Source organism: Lutra lutra, chromosome 3, assembly GCF_902655055.1.
Source record: "Lutra lutra chromosome 3, mLutLut1.2, whole genome shotgun sequence".
Classification (NCBI taxonomy): domain Eukaryota; kingdom Metazoa; phylum Chordata; class Mammalia; order Carnivora; family Mustelidae; genus Lutra; species Lutra lutra.
This window is the reverse complement of record NC_062280.1, coordinates 44091260-44105430: the sequence shown is the minus strand read 5'-3', so window position 1 is coordinate 44105430 and position 14171 is coordinate 44091260. Positions and strand designations below refer to the sequence as shown.

Here is a 14171-nt window from a genome sequence, read left to right as displayed (position 1 = left end):
AAGATACAGTGAAAAGATGGGGCCATCTGTATATTGGGGGCCCCAATAGATGGGGCCATCTGTACCCCAATGTTCATAGCAGCAATAATCACAGTTACCAAACTGTGGAAGGAGCCAAAGAGCCAAGCCCTTCAACAGATGAATGGATAAAGAAGATATGGTCCATATATACAATGGAGTATCATGCCTGCATCAGAAAAGATAAATATCCAACGTTTTTATCAACATGGATAAGACTAGAGGAGATTATGCTGAGTGAAATATATCAAGCAGAAAGAGTCAATTATCATATGGTTTCACTTACTTGTGGAGCATAAGGAATAATATAAGAAGCGTAATATAAGAAAAGAAGAATAATATAATATAGTATAATATAATAAAAGAAGAATATAAGGAGAGAAGTGAGTTGGGGGAAATCGGAGGGGGAGATGAGCCATGAGAGACTGTGGACTCTGAGAAACAAACTGAGGGTTTTGGAGGGGAGAAGGATGGGAGGTTGGGTGAGCCTGGTGGTAGGTATTAAGTAGGGCACATATTGCATGGAGCACTGGGTGTGGTGCATAAACAATGAATCTTGGAACACTGAAAATTTTAAATTAAATTTAAAAATAAAAATAAAACAATGTTCTTAGATGTCTAGTACCTCTGTGCTGTGGTCATTAATTGTAATAGGCAGGCTTTGGGGTTCTTGCATATTCACCCAAGGTAGGTCTCAGGATCTATGGACATCTGTCTGACAATCTCTTGTCATGGGAAAAATGGGACGTTTTGGAGGCTCAGTGTTCTTTCTGTTGATTTCTCTAATACTGGGAGTCTTTGGAGCTTGTCTTACTTCAGAAGACCCTGGTTTTTGTATATAGAGAATCATTGTCTTCTCACACTTCTTCACAATCCCTAATGACACTCAACTAGTCATCTTCAGTGCACAGCCAGGCTCTGGGAGGGCTTCAAGGTATGATGGCACTCTAATCAAAAAGTCACTGCTCAACCCAAAGACTGTCCAGACTCCTTAGAATTCATGCCATTTTAGATACAACTATTTAAGTCTGAAACACAACATTGAAGATTACCAAGGGAGTGGAAGGAGGGAAAATCTGTATTACCATGAATGCTGTAATGAGAAGTTACTTGGATTGTTGTGGGCGGGAGGGTTAAGAAATGTGATGTTCATGCTTAAACTATCAGTCAAAACCCTGACTGTTACAAAAACAGATCATATCACCTATCTTCCAATTTGAAGTCATTTCTAGAAGGAAAATATCTAACTGTCTACATTACTTTCACAAATAAAATCATCATTCGGTGGAAATGGAGTGAGTTGGAAAGCAGTACGTTCTGATTTGCCAGTGAGCCTTTTTCCATCATTTCTCCTGAAGAAAGCATAATGCTTGTTTTCTTTTGCTGCAGCTGTTTTGATAACTCAGCTCTCATGCATCAATCCATGCCAGGGCTCATATGTAAGAACTCACTCTTTATTCTGAGGAGGTGGCAGAGAAGTTGAACAGGCAGCATAAAGTTAAACATCACAAAAGAGGGTACATGTCTCATAACAACTCAGAGGCAGAGACGATTAAAAATGACAGGGAATGGATGTCCCTCGATTTCAGAATGGCTGTTTCTGTACAAGAGGGAGGGTCCTCTCTGGTGGAGCTGGGAGCAGAGAACAGAGAGTGGCACCCAGGAGAAAGTCAACATGAGTGGAAATGCAGGCACCCTCACTTCACGGGGAGTACACCTCCAATGGCTGTTTACTGAGGAAGAATGGCAGCATTTCTGACAACATCTCACATCTTGAAGACAAAAAAAAAAAAAAAAAAGGCAGCTCCCAGGGTGGAAACACTCCTGAGCCATTCTAAGGGAGGGCTCTCTCCAACGCTTAATGGGAACAACTGTGTGGCTCAGTTGGTTAAGTGTCTGACTTTATCTCAGGTCATGGTCTTGGGGTCCCAATATCAAGCCCATATTGGGCTCCCTGCTCAGTGAGGAGTCTGCTTCTCCTTCTCCTTCTACCCCTGTTTATGCTCCCTCTCTCAAATACATACATAAAATCTTAAAAAAAAAATGCCTGATGAGACCACAGTGAAGGTCCATGACACACAGGTAGCCCACAGAAGAGAACACATATTCTTGGAGCCTCTGAGAATAAAAGTTGTCAAGCTTTAGCTCACGACTATAGGTTCTGACTCTTCATTACCAGGTGCCCAACGCCCTTGGTTTCTGACGTTGACATTCAACAGCGGGCTTCGAGCTACAGTTCACACTCTGCAGAACTGCTTTTGCCCTCCTCTGTCACAAAGCCTTTTCCTGTCTTCTGATCGAGATTCCTGGGAATTGGTCAACACTGAGTCTACAGTTTGGAAGGAAAGAGCAGGCACAACAACTGGCCAGTTTTCCCTTCACTCTGATGATAGAATAAAGTTCAAGAGTAGTGTCATTTCATACCCATCAGAATAATGAGGTAAGAAAATGAAAAGGAAGTGTTCTCCTTCAAGAGCTCATGCGACTCACAAAGAAATGCTGAGGAAACTGGAAGTATGTGCAGCAGTCACATGACTACTGGGGGACTGGAGTCAATATGGCCATTGTTAAGCATTTCAGGGTCAACATTTCATGGGTAGGGGGATTTTGAAGGACACAAATTACCGTTCCTATTAGCAAGTGTTGAAATGAGGTTGGCTATCAAGTCTGGGTATGGTGCTTCCATAAGGTGCCTGGATCAGTGTTTTAATACTATTTACCACAGTACTGAAAATTAAGACCAAATGCCAGCAAACAATGCACATTCTTCTCTATGCAAACTTTCTAATAATTCAGTCAGTGCGAGGTTGAATTTCAAGTCTACCTAGAGAGCTAGATGAAAAATGAACAACATGATCTTTGAAGGATTTAGTTTCACCCAAGATACTCTGATGTTTTCTTTGTCTCCAGGCAGTATCTCTGTCAATGTATTATGGGTAGTGGTCAGGGAATGTCAGAAGCTACAAGATGCTTGAAGGTACATTTTCACTTCATCTGCCTTTCTGACACGTTAGTTTAACTTCATCAGGGGGTTGAAGCTGATTTCCTGAAGCAATTTCCAGAGTCCTTGTGCAAAAAGTGAAAACCGTTCTCATTCTTCTAAGACATGTGGTTGTTATTATGTAAAATTCTCTCATGCCATTCTGGCACAGGCCCCGCCACCCCAGCATCACTGCCTCCATGGATTGGCCTTAACTACTATGTTTCAAATGCACTCATTTTCCAAGGCTTTCTGAGACAAACATCAGCTCAGCACCCCCAAAACTTGGGGAGCTTATCTTCTCTGGAGTTTCACATCCCAGGCCTCACACAGCTTTCCACCATGTGAGGGGGCTCAGAAGGGGTCACTGCACTGCCACCAGGTGTCTTAACAGTCCTGGACATTGATCTCCTTCTCCCTGAAAGAGGAGACCAGGGTCATTTCAGAGAGTGCAGTAGAGCAGAACCACAAGGTGGGTCCAGGGATCTGGGGTACCTTAGCAGAGAGAAGCCCACCTGGGCATTGGGGTGCCTCTGGTGGAGGTTTGGAGCAAGGCTGCCTGGAGTTGATTCCTCTGCCTCTAATTCTGATACAATCTTGTGGCCTCTAGGAAGTTATTTATCGCCTTCCAAGCTCTCGGTGTTCCCATTATGAATCAAGCGCCCATCTCACCGAGCTGACGTGAGGGTCCAGTGAACTAGAATATGTAATGACCTAGGCAAAGTAATTGGCATGGAGGAGGTGAGTCATAGATATGAACTCTTACCATCCCTTGCCTGTCAAATGCAAACAAACTTAATATTTACCTCAAAGGCATTTGTGAGGTTAAAGGATTTGATGGGTGTAAAGTCATGGAGCATCTTGTGATGCTGAAAGCGTACAGTGAATGTTAACGATGGCAGTTCTTACAGTATTGGTATCTGCAGGACAGATACGGTGGCCTGGGGGTCCTAGCTGGCCAGGTAGCTCGTCTCATGGGAAGATCCAGGCATGATCCCATGGAGGCTTTGGGTCCTCAGGAGATGGACAGGAGCTGTCCCAGCCTTCTGATGTGCACAGAGCCTCAGGGGAGATGTCAGTCTAAGGCCCACAGAACAGGTGCTGTGCACAGGGCCAGCCTTGTCATGGAAACTGCTGATGGGCCAAGGGAAGTCAAAGACACACGTCCAATTACCCCAGGTTGTTGCAAGTGTCCTCTTTCTAGTTAGTGAAATAAGATACCACCTTTAATGTTCCCTAACATTCTGTCAGAGTCTGGTCAGATTGAGCAAGCAGTGGGAGATACTTAGAAGAGAAGAGGTCAGAGTCTGATTGGGAATGGTGGTAGTTGAAGAAAGTAGGACCAACTGCCCATCTGCCATCTTCTACCACGAATGTGACTGGCCCAGATGCAGGGCCCAGGGTGCATCTCAACCATGGTTTAATCACAGCCCCAGGCCTCTGCCAAGTTCTAGTCCAAGGAGAGTGCAGAGAGGAGCTCAGCAGGGCCTCAGGGCTTATAGGAAAGACGTGGGCATAGAGTGTCCCGTGCGCCACTCTTCCTATGACTGGGACCCTGTCTTTTTCTGGAACCCCTCTGGGTCCATTTCTGTACATGATGGTAGAGCCAGATCTACAGTCCTTCTCCTCCACTATGACAGCAGAGCTCTCCTCAGGCTTGGCTGGGGAAATGGGACCCACCTTCAAGGGACATCATTGCTTTATTTGCTAAGGAACAGCGGCTGATTCGTGTTGGAACTTAAGCTTTGTGTTGGGGCTGGTCTTCTTGGCCAGTAGCAAGTTATTGCTAACAGCCAATTTGGAAACAAAGCAGCTCAACCTCTAATTTTGAACATATTTAGCATGACCCTCATTTTACCTTTTTTCTTTTTATTTCCCCCCTAAGAACTCTTGACTTTAATAAATTGCTCTGCATGAAGGGGATCTTAGAAAAGAAAGGAATCTGAATTTCTGGTATCCAAGAGTCTATTTTCTTAGTAAGTACAAAGTTACTAAAGGATAAAATAATTTCACAACTGTTCAAATAAGGCTAAAGAAATGTGGGGAAATGTATTTGTGCCCTTACAATAAGGCAATTAAGCCAACAAATAGGGCGTTTATGTAAATATATATGTTACATATATATATATATGTGTGTGTGTGTGTGTGTGTGTATTAAACGTAAACTAAGATTTAATAATTTCCAGAACAGTAAGCTAGTTCATCCTTTTATTTAAAAAAGGTGGGCGCCTGGGTGGCTCAGTGGGATAAAGCCTCTGCCTTCGGCTCAGGTCATGATCTCAGGGTCCTGGGATTGAGCCCCACATTGGGCTCTCTGCTCAGCAGGGAGCCTGCTTCCCCCTTCTCTCTCTCTGCCTACTTGTGATCTCTGTCTGTCAAATAAATAAATAAAATCTTTTAAAAAAATAAGAAAATAAAAAAAGGTTAAAATCTTTTTAAAATAGATTTTTTTTTTTTTAATGGCTAAAGTGCAATGACCACACTACAAAGAGTGAGACAGTTCCGTTGAACTGAAAAGGGCATCACAAACTTCCTCAGCTTTTCAGCGATGAGCCCTCTCCAAACACTTGCTGGTCCACAGTTACTTTCTTTTATTGGTGTTTTTGTTTTGTTTTGTTTTGTTTTTGTTTTACCATTTTTCAAGGTGAGATAATCCCACCAATTCCTCAAGGAGCTTCTCAAATGCAGGCAGATTCCTGCTAAGTGCAAGAACAGTTTGCTGGCTTTAGTAATGTTCCAAAGAATGCGTGACTACAGGAAGTTCTTTGTGGGTTTGAAATTTGGGGTTCTGAATATTTGGGCACCGTACTTGCCAACCCACAATGCCCCTGGGACAATTTTTGGTGAACGAATGCTTGAGTGAATCCAAGGTGAGGATGGATGGAGTGCCAGACCTGGGAGATCTCCCAGAAAGGGCCCCTGGACCACCAAGGGCATCATCCTCTAAAACGTCCTGCAGATGTTGGAATGACTGACTGACTGACTGACTGACTGACTGAAGGCTGAGTGAAGAATAGTGGGGATGGAGGAAGGAAAATACCTGGCTGTGCCTGAAAGCAGGATTTAGACCAGAGGAGAAGGTAGAACATCCCTCCCCTGCAAGGCCATTGCTGCTGCTGGGCATTGGCTATCAGTCTGTCCTAGCTCCTGAGATAGGAGGTGAGGAAGAATGTGCTGGACAGTGAGGGAGTCCAGTCACCTGAGAGGTTCTTTCAAACCCTGAGAATCTATAACATGACAGTTGAAGAGGGTCATCTGGCCCACTCACATTGACCTTTCTCTGAGCTTAGCCCCTGGGCTTAGCTACTGAGCTTAGCCACTCTGTTCTTTTGCAAACCCTTGGACTGATACTCCTGCCATGCCCCTGCTGCGCTCCCTGATTGTGTCCTACATTGGGACCCACATTCCGGCTTCAGTTCTGCTTATTGTGTGGTCTGAAATTTGGCTTATGTTCAAGACTCCTAGAAAGAGCTATTCCCCTGTTTGGTAGGGGCTTGCCTCTCAGTTTTAATATCTATCTGAGTACCATTTATCATCCCTGCCCCTATGCATACCATGCTGACATACTTTCTCGAAGTCAAAATCATGGTGTGACCAGATGCCCACAGATGGAAGGTTTCTCCAGAGCCACTGTACAGAACGTCAAGTACATTCTGAACACTTCAAGAGAATGTGTGGCCTCTATTTTTACCTTCTGGTGGTCAGGGGAGAGATACTGTAGCTCCTAACTGTAGGATATACATTGGTCTCCAGGATTCAAACCAGAGTAGGGAAACAGAGCAAGCTGGTCACCACCACCTCCTCCTTTGCTCATAGAAGACGTTTCCAGTTGATCCCAGAACTCTTTCTTGCTGAGTATAACTGCGGTCTCATATCACCATTAGATTGGAGTTGACAATCGAGTGACTTTTTTGCTATCCTGGCTTTGTCCTTCTAGTTGATGATACACATTTTCAACAATGCAGAGTAAGGGGCAATGAGGCAGTGTGGGACTTGCAACAACACCCAGCAGGGACTGAGAATATCTAACACATGCGGATTGCCCCACTCCTGCCTTGCCTTGAAGATTACCTGGGTGTGAAAGGGGCTTTACCCCTCTTTTCACCCTTTGCCAGGTTTTCAGAAGGTTGCTGCCAGTCTGCCTGGCTCCATCAAGGAATAGAGATGGACTAATCATCTGGTCACACTTCTACTTCTCGGGACTGCATATACTTGAGTCTTTTCCTCTAACTCAGGTCCCCAAAGGGATCTGTGCCGCTGATTAAGGTCCTGGCTGGGAGGGTGGTGCCCTAGGAAGGAGTACTGGCTCTTGAGGGTCAGTGCTTTAATGAAAAGGGAAAATTGTTCTAATATTCTGGCAGCCAGGAAAACACCAGCCTTCCAGTCTCCCCAAAGCAGCCTCCACGTCTCCATACACCCGCAAAAGGCCTCCACACATGGGCTCCAAATGGTTCTCAGGCTCTGCCCCTATGATGGGCCTCAGTATGAAGACTGTTCATCATGCAGGACTTTGGCTGTAATGGCAGTTGTGTAATGATGTGGATATTGGACTTCCCTTGGCTCTGTCCAATCCCTAGAGAAATGAGAGTAAATTGGATAAGACACACGGCTGGGATCATAAGATCCACAGAGCCACATAAATCCCTTGGTTGATAGGTCCCACGTTCATATTGTTCACAGTCAAGGGCTTACCACACATTGCAATAAGTGTGTCGCTGGTGCTCAGATGACCTTCATCATCCTCCCCATGGGGAAAGAAGCAACCTCCAGAGACAGAAGCCTGCTGTCCTCTGTGCTTATCCGCAGGCCCTGTGCCGATTTGGAGCTCCTGCTTGTCTATATAAATAGTGGAGCACTCTGCTGGAATTGAGGGACCTAGAGGAAAATTTCTGGGAGGAATGCTTTTTTGTGATACAAGTGCTGGTAGACTGTTACCACTAGAAACCATGAGAAAGGGGAATAAGTACGAAAATTACCAGATAGGTGTATACATACAAATATGTTCACGCATGAGTCTCTAGGCAAAAATATGTGTTCCTTACAATGATCCAAACATGATATGAAACTATAACAGAAATCCTGTGTTATAACCAAGTTAAAAAAAACTATCTAAATAGAAAAGTCCCTAATACCCGACCCTATAATGTTAGTCTGGATGAGAAAGGCTTAATTGGAATGTTTAAGTCATGTTGAAATTATAAGGTTGTAAAACAGGATGAGTTCCAAGTGGGGGTTCTCATATTTGTTTCTCTGTTGGACACCATAAAATACATCTCAGTGCTACTGTGATTCATGATAAGAAATATCTATTTGGTCTTCATCTTGAATCTGGGCAAAGAGCTCCTAAAATCCTTGGAATTACCCAAGTGAGGGGGGTGATGGAGGTGTCTTTTGTCATGTTAATGGGGTGACTTTTGGAAAGCACCTAGATCTCTTAAGGACAGGAGGGGAGAGGGTTTGGGATTGAGTTCAATAGCCAAGGACCAATTATTGAATCAGTCATGCTTATTTAATGAAACGTCCGCAAAACCTGAAGGGTTCACAGAGCTTCTAGGTTGGTGAACACATGAAAACGTGGGGCAAGGGGTGGATTTGGAGAGCATGGACCTTCCACATCCCTTCCCCATGCTTTCTTCTATGCCTCTCCCCCATCTACCTATTCCAGACTTAGATCCTGCTCTAATAAACCAGTGGGCCACTAAGTAAAATTTTCTCTGAGTTCTGTGAGCCACTCCAGCTAATTCATTGAACCTGAGGCGGGGTCTTGGGAACCTCTGATCTATAGCTGGTTGGTCTGAAGCACAGGGTCTCAGGTACTGAGTTCTGAAGTGACATAAAAGGGTCAGTATGGTGGGACTAAGCACTTACCTGAGTAAGGGCTGTCTCCAGGTAGACAGCATCAGAGCTGAGTTAAATGCAGGACACCCAGCTGGTGTCCCAGAGCTGCTTGGTGGCATTGGAAAACCCCACACCAGAGCAGGTGTCAGAATCCCTGCTTCCCAGCCCCCCTGTTCTTTGCAGATATCTATCCGGCAGATAACAAAAGGAATTCAGTACACTTGCATTCATAAGAATCAGTACCCTTCTCTCTTCCTTTCCCTTGTGGCTCAGGAGCCAACGGGTATTACCTGGAGGATTTCCTTACACACCTTTGTACTAGGTTGGCCTTAGAGACAGAGAACAGGACACAGTGTCGTTTGCACATTTGCCACGAGTTCATAGATCTGATCTTCAAAACAGTCCCCTTCCAGATGAGGACCTAAGAGAGTGTCTGCGGCAACTTAGCATCTCAGAGCTGAGAAGCCCATCTTCCCGAGGGGACACATGGGCCTGGTGCCAACATCTCTCCATTGAAAGCCTTCTCTGCAGGGCACTGGCAACAGGAAGTTTCTTCTCATTTGTTTTGGTTTTCTGTGCTCACACTATTGAAAACATAAGCTCTTTTGGTGTTTAAAGCCTTTTGCAGGAGTACACAGAATAGTGATTTTGAGTAATAACAGTAAAGATAATTACACAAGCATCAGGGCCTGCAGGAAGAAGAAGCACTGTGTGTGTGAAGAGCCCCGGTCCGAGGACCCACAGGGCAGCCAGACAATGAGCCATTCAGTGAGGCTGGAATCCAAGGTGCCCAGGAAGCAGGAGGGAGGTGAGGCCAGCAGGGTCCCCATGTGCCCTACATGGTAACACTGAGGTGCATTTGAGGAAGAATCTAGCCCACGTGTCATTTCATTTAATCCCTCTAATGTTGCTAGAAATTAGGTATCCTCATTCTCTTTTGGAAGATAAAAAGTGAGGTTCAGGAAGATGATAGTCTTACTTAAGATCCTATAATGAGCACAAGGGGGAATCTTGGGATCTAAAGCAGATCTGTCTGTCTGGCTTCTTAGTCCACAAACTTTCCTATAGAGATATGCATGTTGAAAAATTAATCATGTGGTGATTTTAAAAGTATATCCATGAATTCTGACACTCCTTCCTTTAAGAGGTAATACTTAAAACCTCTCTGGCCTTGAGCGTGGGCAGGGCTTCATGACGTTCTTAAATGAATAGAATATGGCAGAGGTGACAATGTCTGACCTCCAAGGCTTGGTCCTAAAACACATTGCAGCTTTCTCAGATAACCCACTCTGGGGGAAGCCAGCTGCCACATTATGAAGATATGTCAGCAACCTGTGGAAAGACCCACACACAGAGGACCTGAAGCACCAGCCATGTGAGTAAGCTTGGAAGTGGGTCATCTAGCCCCACTTGAGCCTTCAGATGACTGTGTCCCCAGCAAATATCTTGAAGGCAAGCTCAAGCCACAACATCCCTGTTCAGTTGCTCTGGGATTCCTGATGCATAGAAACTGTGAGATAATACATGTGTTAAGCAATTCAGTTTGGGGGTAATTGTTACAGAGCAATAGAAAAGTAATGCAGCATGATTTACAGACTCAGAAAATACAGATGCATAGGAAGTAAGAGATATAACCTATAACCCCCCTCCTTTGTCTTCACCTGCTTCCTCCACAAAGCCGGCCAGCTAGTGGCCTGGTATACGCCCTTCCAGGGCACTTTGCCTCCAGTACAGGGCTTATAAGCTAAATAAGGCTGTGCAAGTTTGCAGAAGCCACTGAGTACCTGAGAGAGAGGAGAGATCATGATCAGGCTTGCCTTATAGAAAGACCATTTGATGTTTGCAGAAGCAGAGAGTAATGTGGGTAAGATGGGAGGCAGCCTCAGTGGCAGAGAAGGGGAATGAGAGGTGGGGGAAGGATGAGGAGGTGCACCACAAAGGCAGAGTCAAGAAATGCTCAGAGGTAAAACTCGCAGGACCTACCCCCTTCCTCCAACCTTTTCACACATCAGGGTCATGCATAGGGAGTGTTCAGAAGACATTTCCTCATTTAAATGAGTCTGACTTCAGTGAAGATCGACACTACTCCATGCAACCACTGAATGTTAGAGAGTTGCAGCCCAGAGAAGTTGGAGGAGAGTCCCAAGGTCTATAGAAGAATCACCCAGACGTCAGACCTGAAGCCCACACCACTGTGCCACAGGCACAGAGCTAAGGATGGATGTTCATCAGCACCCAGTGTCTGCCAGGTTCTTTTTGGGAATACAGCCACGCCCGCTGTTTAGTATATTGTCTATGGCTGCTTTCCCAGTAGAGTGACCAAGTGGAGTAGTTGCTATCAAGACCCAATGGCCAAAAACCTTCGCTCTCCCATCCCTAATAAGAAAAGTGTGTTGACCACTGATGTGGACCCCATGTCGGGGGGCAGAGCAGTGCATGCTCAGAGCCAGTGAGCAGAGTGGTGCAGCCCATGGTCACTGGGGTTGGGTCTGAATTTAGAACCCTTTAGAGTCTTACTCCAGTGCAGCTGAACGGGCTCAGTCAGGGTGACCTCCTGGTCCAAGTCTCTGAGTCACACAGAACAGCTCAGAGAAGCTGCAATTTGAGGTTGGTAGAGGTGTTCAGAGAGTCTGGAGAAGGCTGGGGGTGGGGGATTGGAGGGTTGGGGATGGACACTCAACTACAGCTCCTGGCAGCCTGGCAGGAGGACTTTGGGAGAGTCTGTGTGCTTGTGCTCTGCATACCTGCCTATGTCAGAGAGGGGAGCTCTGCGTCTCCAGCTGGGGGACATCACCAGAACGGACCCCCTAGAGAGGGAATGCATCTGAGCTGCTGTCTGTGCCTCGGGGAAGCCGTCCTCATCCCCAACAGAGCTGGCTGCCCAGACACTAGCACAGTCTGTCTCCTGTCTTTTCGGTGCTCCCATTCACACTCTCTTTCCTTAGTCAGGTTCCGTTGCTACATCTAAACTCACTCTCTTGGAGCATGGGTTTTTTGTTGTTGTTGTTGTTGTTTTTTTTTTTTTTTTTTTTTTTTTTTTTTTTTTTTTTTTTTTTTTATAAACATATATCTTTATCTCCAGGGGTACAGGTCTGCGAATCGCCAGGTTTACACACTTCACAGCACTCACCATAGCACATACCCTCCCCAATATCCATAACCCCACCCCCCTCTCCCAACCCCCCTCCCCCCATCAACCCTCAGTTTGTTTTGTGAGATTAAGAGTCACTTATGGTTTGTCTCCCTCCCAGTCCCATCTTGTTACATTTATTCTTCTCCTACCCCCTTAACCCCCCATGTTGCATCTCCTCTCCCTCATATCAGGGAGATCATATGATAGTTGTCTTTCTCCGATTGACTTATTTCGCTAAGCATGATACCCTTTAGTTCCATCCACGTCGTCGCAAATGGCAAGATTTCATTTCTTTTGATGGCTGCATAGTATTCCATTGTGTATATATACCACTTCTTCTTTATCCATTCGTCTGTTGATGGACATCTAGGTTCTTTCCATAGTTTGGCTATTGTAGACATTGCTGCTATAAACATTCGGGTGCACGTGCCCCTTCGGATCACTACGTTTGAATCTTTAGGGTAAATACCCAGCAGTGCAATTGCTGGGTCATAGGGTAGTCCTATTTTCAACATTTTGAGGAACCTCCATGCTGTTTTCCAGAGTGGTTGCACCAGCTTGCATTCCCACCAACAGTGTAGGAGGGTTCCCCTTTCTCCGCATCCTCGCCAGCATCTGTCATTTCCTGACTTGTTATTTTAGCCATTCTGACTGGTGTGAGGTGATATCTCATTGTGGTTTTGATTTATATTTCCCTGATGCCGAGTGATGTGAAGCACTTTTTCATGTGTCTGTTGGCCATCTGGATGTCTTCTTTGCAGAAATGTCTGTTCATGTCCTCTGCCCATTTCTTGATTGGATTATTTGTTCTTTGGGTGTTGAGTTTGCTAAGTTCTTTATAGATTTTGGACACTAGCCCTTTATCTGATATGTCATTTGCAAATATCTTCTCCCATTCTGTCAGTTGTCTTTTGGTTTTGTTCACTGTTTCCTTTGCTGTGCAAAAGCTTTGATCTTGATAAAATCCCAATAGTTCATTTTTGCCCTTGCTTCCCTTGCCTTTGGTGATGTTCCTAGGAAGATGTTGCTGCGGCTGAGGTCGAAGAGGTTGCTGCCTGTGTTCTCCTCAAGGATTTGATGGATTCCTTTCTCACATTGAGATCCTTCATCCATTTTGAGTCTATTTTCGTGTGTGGTGTAAGGAAATGATCCAATTTCATTTTTCTGCATGTGGCTGTCCAATTTTCCCAACACCATTTATTGAAGAGGCTGTCTTTTTTCCATTGGACATTCTTTCCCGCTTTGTTGAAGATGAGTTGACCATAGAGTTGAGGGTACATTTCTGGGCTCTCTATTCTGTTCCATTGATCTATGTGTCTGTTTTTGTGCCAGTACCATGCTGTCTTGATGATGACAGCTTTGTAATAGAGCTTGAAGTCCGGAATTGTGATGCCACCAACTTTGGCTTTCTTTTTCAATATTCCTTTCGCTATTCGAGGTCTTTTCTGGTTCCATATAAATTTTAGGATTATTTATTCCATTTCTTTGAAAAAATGGATGGTACTTTGATAGGAATTGCATTAAATGTGTAGTTGCTTTAGGTAGCATAGACATTTTCACAATATTTATTCTTCCAATCCAGGAGCATGGAACATGTTTCCATTTCTTTGTGTCTTCCTCAATTTCTTTCATGAGTCCTTTATAGTTTCCTGTGTATAGATTCTTAGTCTCTCTGGTTAGGTTTATTCCCAGGTATCTTATAGTTTTGGGTGCAATTGTAAATGGGATGGACTCCTTAATTTCTCTTTCTTCTGTCTTGTTGTTGGTGTAGAGAAATGCAACTGATTTCTGTGCATTGATTTTACATCCTGACACTTTACTGAATTCCTGTACAAGTTCTAGCAGTTTTGGAGTGGAGTCTTTTGGGTTTTCCACATAGAGTATCATACCATCTGCAAAGAGTGATAGTTTGACTTCTTCTTTGCCGATTTGGATGCCTTTAATTTCCTTTTGTTGTCTGATTGCTGAGGCTAGGACTTCTAGTACTATGTTGAATAGCAGTGGTGATAACGGACATCCCTGCCGTGTTCCTGACCTTAGCGGAAAAGCTTTCAGTTTTTCTCCATTGAGAATGATATTTGCGGTGGGTTTTCATAGATGGCTTTGATAATATTGAGGTATGTGCCGTCTATCCCTACACTTTGAAGAGTTTTGATCAGAAAGGGATGCTGCACTTTGTCAAATGCTTTTTCAGCATCTACG

General features: G+C 44.6%; 1 long non-coding RNA gene across 2 annotated transcripts; it reads right to left on the bottom strand.

The window, feature by feature from the left end:
- Positions 1–7313: 7313 nt before the first annotated feature.
- On the bottom strand, positions 7314–11058 carry LOC125095909 (uncharacterized). 2 transcript variants are annotated; one of them, XR_007125998.1, is made up of 3 exons: positions 10834–11058; positions 9148–9525; positions 7314–7571 (listed from the first exon to the last, which is right to left on the bottom strand). It is a non-coding gene; the product is annotated as an uncharacterized LOC125095909 (long non-coding RNA). The 2 variants fall into 2 exon arrangements; XR_007125999.1 differs by having other exon boundaries at positions 9148–9420.
- Positions 11059–14171: the final 3113 nt, after the last annotated feature.